Source organism: Nomascus leucogenys, chromosome 12 (assembly GCF_006542625.1).
Source record: "Nomascus leucogenys isolate Asia chromosome 12, Asia_NLE_v1, whole genome shotgun sequence".
NCBI lineage: Eukaryota > Metazoa > Chordata > Mammalia > Primates > Hylobatidae > Nomascus > Nomascus leucogenys.
In genome coordinates, this window is record NC_044392.1 from 33,636,382 (window position 1) to 33,646,503 (window position 10,122).

Consider the following 10,122-nt stretch of genomic DNA (forward strand, 5'->3'; position numbering starts at 1 on the left):
AAGACTAGCCTGGCCAACATTGTGAAAACCTGTCTCTACTAAAAATACAAAACTTAGCCGAGCATGGTGGTGAATGCCTGTCATCCCAGCTACTAGGGAGGCTGAGGTGGGAGAATCACTTGAACCTGAGAGGCGGAGATCGTGCCACTGCACTCCAGCCTGGGCGACACAGTAAGACCTTGTCTCAAAAACAAACAAACAAAAGACAGTGTTAAGCTTTACCTAAAGGCTTGAAGTCAGTAGAAAGGAATGCTTAAGAAAAGGGAGTCTGCTATCTGTCATGTGATGCTACACCAGTCAGGTTGGAAAGTAAGGCACATTATACCATTGCACATAAAAAACCATTTAACGAGATTTTATGGTTTGTAGGGCATGACTTAATCCTTGCCTTGCATGGCCATAGGTCTTTTTTTTTTTTTTTTTTTTTTTTTGAGACAGAGTCTTGCTCTGTCACCGAGGCTGGAGTGCAGAGGCCCCATCTCGGTTCACTGCAACTTCCACCTCCCAGGTTCAAGCGATTCTCCTGCCTCAGCCTCCCAAGTAGCTGGGATTTCAGGCATGTACCACCATGCCCGGCTAATTTTTGTATTTTTAGCAGAGACGGGGTTTCATCATGTTGGTCAGGCTGGTATTGAACTCCTGACCTCGTGATCCGCCCGCCTCGGCCTCCCAAAGTGCTGGGATTACAGGTGTGAGCCACCGTGCCCGGCCTGTAGGTCTTATTTATTTGTATTTATTTATTTTTTTTTTTTTTGAGACAGAGTCTCACTCTGTCACCCAGGCTGGAGTGCAGTGGCATGATCTCAGCTCACTGCAACCTCTACCTCCCCAGTTCAAGTGATTCTTCTGCCTCAGCCTCCCAAGTAGCTGGGACTACAGGCACGCGCCATCTCACCCAGCTAATTTTTGTATTTTTAGTAGAGATGGGGTTTCACCATATTGGCCAAGCTGGTCTTGAGCTCCTGACCTCGTGATCTGCCTGCCTCAGCCTCCCAAAGTGCTGGGATTACAGGCTTGAGCCACTGCGCCCAGCCTAGGTCTTGTTTATAATATGGTATCTTATATGCCACAGAGTGTTTTGTCAGTCTTATGATCTCTAGTTTAACCTTAATGTTGGTCAGTTGCGCCTAAACTCTAAAAGGGAGAAGGTATAGAGGTGTGTCTGACCTCTCTTCCCATCTTGGCCTGGAATTCAGTTTTTAAGGTTTTTCTGAGGTTTCTTTGGGCAAGATTGGGTTTTGTTTTCTATCTAAAATTTCTTTTTGTTTAAAAATTTGTTTTATTTTTTATTTTTATGGTACATAATAGACATTTATGGGGTATATGAGATATTTTGATAGAGGCATGCAATGTGTAACAATCACATCAGGGCGAATGGGATATCCATCACCTTAGACATTTATTATATTTTTGTGTTGCAAACATTCCAATTATAATCTTTTCGTAATTTTTTTTTTTTTGAGATAGAGTCTTGCTCTGTTGCCCAGGCTGGAGTGCAATGGCGCGATCTCAGCTCACTGCAACTTCTGCCTCCTGGGTTCAAGCAATTCTCCTGCCTCAGCCTCCTGAGTGGCTGGGATTACAGGTGCGCACCACCATGTCTGGCTAACTTTTGTATTTTTAGTAGAGACGGGGTTTCACCATGTTGGTCAGGATGGTACGGAACTCCTGACCTTGTGATCCACCTGCCTTGGCCTCCCAGAGTGCTGGGATTACATGTGTACAATAAGTTATTGTTGCCTGTAGTCACCCTATTGTGCTATCAAATACTAGATTTTATTCATTCTGTCTAACTATATTTTTGTACCCATTAACCATTTCTGCCCCTCTCCACTACCCTTCCTAGCCTCTGGTAACCATCATTTTACTCTCTTATCTCCATGAGTTCAATTGTTTTAATTTTTAGCTCCCATAAATGAGAGAGAACATGAAAAGTTTGTTTTTCTGTGCCTGGCTTATTTCACTTAACATAATGTCCTCCAGTTCCATCCATGTTGTTGCAAATGACAGTCTCTCATTCTTTTTTGTGGCCAAATAGTCCTTCATTGCACGTATGCACCACATTTTCTTTTTTTTTTTTGAGACGGAGTGTCGCTCTGTCACCCAGGCTGGAGTGGTGCAGTGGTGCAATCTCAGCTCACTGCAACCTCCGCCTCCTGGGTTCAAGCGATTCTCCTGCCTCAGCCTCTGGAGTAGCTGGGATTACAGTTTCCCGCCACCACGCCCAGCTAATTTTTGTATTTTTAGTAGAGACGGGGTTTCACCATCTTGGCCAGGCTGGTCTCAAGCTCCTGACCTTGTGATCCACCCGCCTCGGCCTCCCAAAGTGCTGGGATTACAGGCGTGAGCCACCGCGCCCAGCCTGCACCACATTTTCTTTATCCATTCCTCTGTTAGTGTACACTCCAGTTGCTTCCAAATCTTGGCTATTGTGAATAGTGCTGCAGCAAACACGGGAGTGCAGGTATCTCTTCAATATACTGATTTCCTTTCTTTTGAGTATATTCCTAGCAGTAGGACTGCTGGATCATAGAGTACTTCTATTTTTAGGTTTTTTGGGTTTTGTTTTTTTTTTTTTTTTAACAGACAGGGTCTAGCTCTATTGCCCGGGCTGAAATGCAGTGGCATGGTCATAGCTCTCTGCAGCCTTGACTCCCTTGGCTCAGGCAATCCTCCCACTTCAGCTTCCCTTGTAGCTGGGACTACAGGCACCACTGTACTCGGCTAATTTTTTTTTTATTATTTTTTGTAGAGATGAGATCTCGCTATGTTCTCAGGCTGGTCTCGAACTCCTAGGCTCCAGTGATCCTCCTGCCTCAGCCTCCCAAAGTGATGGGGTTACAGACATGATTTACCACACCCAGCTCATTTTTAGTTTTTTAAGGAATCTCCATACTGTTCTCCACAGTAAATGTACTAATTTATCATCTAAAATTTCAGCTGCTTCTAGATAGGGTAACAGACCACTAATTCACATAATCAGTCATTTGCATCTTACCCTAAGTCATGTTATAATGTAATTTTCTATGAACTGGCCTTGATAGAGAAGTACCATGCCACCGTTTCCAGAACTGAGGACTCACTGCTTTCCTACCTACCTTCCCAGAACATTTGTCTCTTTTCAAAATTTTTCCAGACAATATATTATGAACATGTCCTCTAATAGGTATATTTTTATTTAAATATAAAATCTAACAATTAAAACAGTTTATGACCTCCAGTCCAACAATTTATTACAGGACTCTAACACTGTAATTCTTTGATGATACAAGGAAGTAAATCTCTAGAGGTACAATTTCAAGCACACACACATTAGAGAGATATTTGGGTATTGGTGGGTATTTTCAGAGCACATGCAAGTACCATCATGCATCAACTATCTGTTCTATAAAAGTGATTGTTGGGATGGAATAACATCTGGGACTTGATGGAGGGAAGGAATTCATTTTCAGCCAAATTGGGAAAAGGATGTTAGAGCCACCATATTCAACCATCTACTATTCAAGTTGGTCAAGATTCAGTGCTGAGAACAACCAACTAACCAGTTGGTTATTAATGAGTTATTATAAAAAATTTATGCATTCAACAGACATTTTTTGGCAACTACTATGGTGCTAGAAACTGTTTCAGGTACAGTTTATAAGGACACAGGAATGAATAAAAAAGGTAAGATCCCTTTCATCTTGGAACATGCACTGTAATATAGAAGATAGGTAACAAGTAAACAAAACTTATGGTTTCAGATATTGATAGATTTTGTGCAGAACATTCACAAATTAAGTGGAGAGGGCAAGAATATGGGGAGTAGGGAGCAGACTGGTAAAGACAGAGTGATCAAAAGAGCCCTTTCTATCCCACCACTTTGGGAGGCAGAGGCGGGTGGATCACGAGGTCAGGAGTTCAAGACCAGCCTGGCCAATGTGGTGAAACCCCGTCTTTACTAAAAATACAAAAATTAGCTGGGTGTGGTGATGCACACCTGTAGTCCCAACTACTCGGGAGGCTGAGGCAGGAGAATGGCGTGAACCCAGGAGGCGGTGCTTGCAGTGAGTGGAGATCACACCACTGCACTCTAGCCTGGGTGATAGAGCAAGACTCCATCTCAAAAAAAAAAAAAAAAAAGAGCCCTTTCTTTGGAGTTTGAGCCCTTTCTTTGGAATTTACACTTAAGTAGAGATCTGCTGGTAAGAAGGAAAATCCACAAGAAAATCTGGAGGAAGAATATTCCAGGCAGAGGTAGCATCAGGTCCAGTGGAGGCAATGGGTTTTTCCCATTTCAGGAAGAGCAAGAAGGCCAGTGTGGCTGGAGTGGAAGGAACTGAGAAGAGTTCAGAGCAACAGGCAAAGACTTGATCACGTACATATTGTAAGCCATACCATATCCTTTCTAAGCAATCTTATTAAATGAATGCACAATTTTTAAAAATGTCATTAAGTAGAAGCTTACCACCTCTAAACAGCTTGTGTCATTTGTGAAGCTCTAATGATAAGAATGTTCTCCCTTAAGTTAAGCTAAAATGTACTTCCTTGTTACTTATATTCTTTGGGCCTGGCTTTTCCCTCTGGAGCACCATGGAAAAATCATATTCCCCTTCCATGTGACATTTTTATTTTAAAAGTAAATAAATGCAAAGAATACCATGACATCTGGGCAATAAAATGGTGTGTATACATGGACATGGTGTAGAGTGGAAGGAGTAATTAATTCTTCTGTGGAGAACAGGAGTGACTCCCAAAGGAACTGATCCCAGAACAAGGTTTTAAAGTAAAAATAAGATTTCACCAGGAGCAGACAGTCTACTTCAAGGACAAGGAACAGAAGATGCATAGGTATGAAAGCATGGAACAGCACGTATGAGTATGAGAAGTGGTAGCTGTGGGGCACAAAGAGAGCTTGCACCCCTTTGCAAGTTAGCTACCTCAGATGAGGTCATCCAAGTGTCTTCACATCAGAAATGATTTCATCAGAGAGAGAAGGAGCTGGGGATTACAGGATCAGGGTACTTGAAGTACTCCCAAATCTTACTACTCCAACTATAAATTTCCCACTCTTGGCCAAATAAATGTCCTAAATTCACATAAGAAATCCACAAGGCTGCAAATCTATGATGAAATTCAGCAAACTGTAGGACCAAAACTGCAGCTCATTTTCTGCTATGTCAGCCATATGGCTATAAGAGGCCAGAGATATTTATAATCATCAAAGAGACTCCCTAGTTTTCTGGCTTAACATGCACTAAGCCAAATATTTAAGTTATATATTCTATTTCATTTTGTTTAGTGGTCCCCCCCTCCTTTTTTTTTTTTTTTTGAAGAGTCAGGGTCTCACTCTGTCACCCAGGCTGGAATGCACTGGCACAGTCATGGCTCACTGGATTCTTGAACTCCTGGGCTCAAGCGATCCTCTTGTCTTAGCATTCCGAGTAGCTGGGACTACAGGCTTACGCCACCATGCTTGGCTAATTCTTTTAAAAAGTTTGTAGAAATGGGGTCTTGCCATGTTGTCCAGGCTGATCTCCAAACTCCTGGCCTCAAAGGATCCTCCTGCCTTGGCCTCTTGAGTCACTGGAATTACAAGCATAAGCCACCCAGCCCAGCCCTGCCCTAAAATTTTTAACATGCATACTTAACAAAGTCTATTAATCTGTGTTACTATCCTCCTGTCAAACAACATAAGGATCTTAGAGTGTTTTAATTCTGAACACCAATCTCACTTTCTGTTATTTTACTCCCAGGTCTTAAAAAATCCACTGGATGACTCCCTGTTTTTAATCAGCTGTCTAAATGAAATTTTAAAAAATTCCTCAAAAGGAATTGTGCGCATCTCAAAACAAAACAGAGGAGGCAGCAGTTAGGAACCCTTGTTCTGTTCCAAAGCAGGCCACGAAGAAGAAAACTTCCTAAGAACAGTGGATGAGCTGGGTGCAGTGGCTCACACCTGTAATCCCAGCACTTTGGGAAGCCGAGGCAGGTGGATCACGAAGTCAAGAGTTCGAGAACAGCCTGGCCAACATGGTGAAACCCCCTCTCTACTAAGAACATGAAAATTGTCCGGGCAGGATGGCGCATGCCTGTAATCCCAGCTATTCTGGAGGCTGAGGCAGGAGAATCGCTTGAACCAGGATGTGGAGGTTGCAGTGAGCCGAGATCGTGCCACTGCACTCTCCAGCCTGGGTGACAGGGCAAGACTCCATCTCGGAAAAAAAAAAAAAAAAAAAGAACAGTGGAAGGAAGCAGCAGATCTGTGACATAATTAGTGGAGACCTGGGAACAGGGAGCAGCTCACAGGGAGCTGGCCTGGGGCCTAAAACAGTCTCCAGGAATTATAGGCCTGAAGAAGGCCTCAGGATCCCTCAGTTTAGTGATGATGAAATTCCTAAACACAAAAACACATTCCCTAAGGGTGTAGTACCTTAGTTGAGTTACTTTTGGTTGAAAGTAAGAGAACCCCTCTGCAAACTAGCTTTAGCAAAGCAGCCTATTCTTAAAAGAAGAGAATGATTTCAGGATTTGGAGTTACCTCTTGCTATGTGAGGAGAAAGCAAACAATCAGGCCTCAAGAACAAAGGACTGAGGAACTGAAAAACCTGGGGTGCTAGTCAGCTGAACGCAGTCTCTCTAACTCTCTCACGACTCCTCATCTCTCTCTTTCATTCTCTTCTTCAATTTACCCTCTGCTTTCTTCTCTCTTTTTGCAGACCAGCTCTGTCAGCTTCTCTTTGTGTGTTTCCCACACCCATCCAAAACACAGAGTTTCCTAATAGACATCTTGATAGCCATTTCTTGGTTCACCTTTCACATTCTCAAAAGAGAGAATCTGATTGGCTCAGCTTGAGTTAGGTGTCTGTCATGGCCCAATCAACCATGACTAGATTTGGCCGTGCTGGTATAAGCCCATGCATGGGGTTTTGGGGACAGTGGTTCTCAGAGGCATATGGTCCCACATCCTCAATGTCTATAACTGGCCTTTGTGCTAATTAGGGGAGAAATAAGAGGAGTTTTAATGTGGGACTGCTAGTACAGGCAAGCCCAGTGGATGGGGATAGGGCTGGTAGAAAAAGGTAATAGAGTGGAATATGAAAAGAGGAAGGAGTGACTGAGTGTGGTGGCTCACACCTGTAATCCTAGCACTTTGGGAGGCCAAGGCAGGTGGACCACCTGAGGTCAGGGGTTCGAGACCAGCCTAGCCAACATGGCAAAAGCCCCATCTTTACTAAAAATACAAAAATTAGCCAGACGTGGTGGCACATGCCTGTAATCCCAGCTACTTGGGAGGCTGAGTCAGGAGAACCACTTGAACCCAGGAGGTGGAGGTTGCAGTGAGCCAAGATTGCACCACTGCACTCCAGCCTGGGTGACAGAGTGAGACTCCATCTCAAAAAAAGAAAAAAGAAAAGAAAAGAGGAAGGAGAAATGGAAAAAGTTATAAAATTTAACCTGTATTTATTTTACAGTTTTTGTAGTCAAAAGCAGACCTAATGTCCACCTAGCACTCTGGCAAGGTTTGAGGACCCACAAAAGCATGGGTAAAGAGGTAAAGCAAGTATTAGGATATTTCTGGGTAAGGTGAAACTGTAGTCAAAAGTCAAAGATAAAATTACTGTATTTAGGCTTACCAAATATGCAAAATGGGAATATCTACTTATAAGTCAGCCTTCTAAGTCTTTCATATCTATAGTCATAATCCAATATACACTAATTTTGGATTATGAGAAATTAGGAGAATTAACACTTCTACTTTATCTTCTAAACCATTTTTTTGAATTGACAAGGAAAGTGAATTTTCAGCTGTCTGGAGAGCTGATCAGCATCCACCATATGGCCATTGTCATAGTGGTCCCCAGCTTATGCTGTAATTTGTTCTCTCAGAGCACTCAGCTGGGTGATCAGAGCACTCAGCTGGATCATCTTGGAAATCAATACAATTGTTTATATTGATTTTTGTCTTTGATGTTACTTTTTGGCAAAGTTTTCATTACATAAACATTTTAATGCTCTGTCATATATATGTATATAAAATACATGTACACATTGTCAGGATAGATTTAAGTGTATGGCATGCAAAGTGGCAAAAAGAGCTGATGGGGCCAGGCACGGTGGCTCATGCCTATAATCCCAGCACTTTGGGAGGCCAACGTGGGCAGATCACCTGAGGTCAGGAGTTAAAGACCAGCCTGGCCAACATGGCGAAACCCCGTTTCAACTAAAAATACAAAAAAAAAAAAAAAAAAAAAATTAGCCGGGTGTGGTGGTGCATGCCTATAGTCCCAGCTACTTAGGAGGCTGAGGCACAAGAATCGCTTGAACCCTGGAGGCAGAGGTTGCAGGGAGCCGGGTTTGTGCCACTGCACTCCAGCCTGGACAACAGAGTGAGACTCTATCTCATACAAAAATAAAAAAAAAAAAAACCCAGCTAATGGAACATGGGTAAATAGGCTTATTTGAGAATCATTTATAAAGGGAAACAGCTGCACTATATCATGTTACAGTAATTAGTGTTAACTATTGAAGTAACTGTGTCCACTTTATAGAAAACTGGTGTTGTTTTAGTGTAAATGGGCATTCATTCGGGTACTCAGGAAAATATAAACATATAAAACAGCTTGATTCAATTGTTACTTTTAAGGTTGTGAGAAAATCACTAGATAATTTCTTGTAAGACATATTAGACCAGAGGTGTCCAATCTTTTGACTTCCCTGGGCCACAACGGAAGAAGAATTATCTTGGGCCACACATAAAATACACTAACGATAGCTGATGAGCGAAAAAAAATCTGTGCATAAGTCTCGTACTGTTTTAAGAAAGTTTACAAATTTGTGTTGGGCTGCATTCAGAGCCATCCTGGCACATCCACATGTGGCCTGAGTGCCATGGGTTGGACAAGCTTGCATTAGACATTTAAAAATGTCTTTCATAGCAATAAACTTTAGTACAGGATAGATTTTTGTATGTGTGTACTTTAATTGAGGTTACCAAAATGCCAAGCTATAAAACTTTAGGAGATGAGCAAAATATCACTACGGGAATTATTTCATCCTAATTTCTGAAGACAGAAATGAAGCAGGTGAACCAGAAATTTCTAAGATAGCTACCAGGGAAACAAAGAATAAAACAAAACCAAGCAGAACTATAATAGGAATTCATGCTCTTTCTGTCCAGCAATGTTGTATGGTCAAAATATTTTTCCTTCTTTTCCCTGCTTATTTTGGGAAGGAGAAAAAGGGTAAAAGAAACTGAGGCAATTTACATGCAAGGAATTTGAATGGGCAAACACAGTCTTTCTGAAATGATAAGCTTAAGTTCAACCCCTGGTGATAGGAACGAGCTGGTAGAGGGAGGATAAAGGAAGATGAGGGCTGAGAGCTAAGTGGATTCCCAAGTGGTGTCAGGCCTCTCTCCTGGTGAGCAAAAGCAGGAGGCTGTTATTGCCGAAGTCAGCTGTGAGCCTGGAAGCAGAGGCCTATCACTGCAGTGTGAGTTCCATGACTGATAGGGAAAGGAATGGAAGGGAAAAGAAGGGGAAGGAAAGGTCCCAAGGAAAAGGTCCCAATGGGGTATTGCTATCATGGAATGAGATCAATCAGAGCAAGCTGAGCAGAGAAGAAAAAATTAGGCTTTGGCAAGTGGATTCTTCAACATTCACCTTGAAATGGGAAAAGTTGGTTGTGGCTCACTCCTGTAATCCCAGCACTTTGGGAGGCGGAGGTGGACCGATCACTTGAGGTCAGGAGTTTGAGACCAGCCTGGCCAACATAGTAAAAACCCATCTCTACTAAAAATACAAAAGTTAGCTAGGCACAGTGGTGTGCGCCTGTAATCCCAGCTACTTGGGAGGCTGAGACAGGAGAAAATCCAAGCTACTTGGGAGGCTGAGGCAGGAGAATCACTTGAACCTGGCAGGTGGAGGTTGCAGTGAGCTGAGATTGCACCACTGCACTCCAGCCTGGGTGACAGAGTGAGACTCCGTCTCAAAAAAAGAAAAAAAAAAAGAAATGGGAAAAGTCTAAATAGGTGTGATGGTTAACACTGAGTATCAACTTGATTGGATTGAAGGATGCAAAGTATTGCCCTGGGTGTGTCTGTGAGGGTGTTGCTAAGGGAGATTAACATTTGAGTATGTG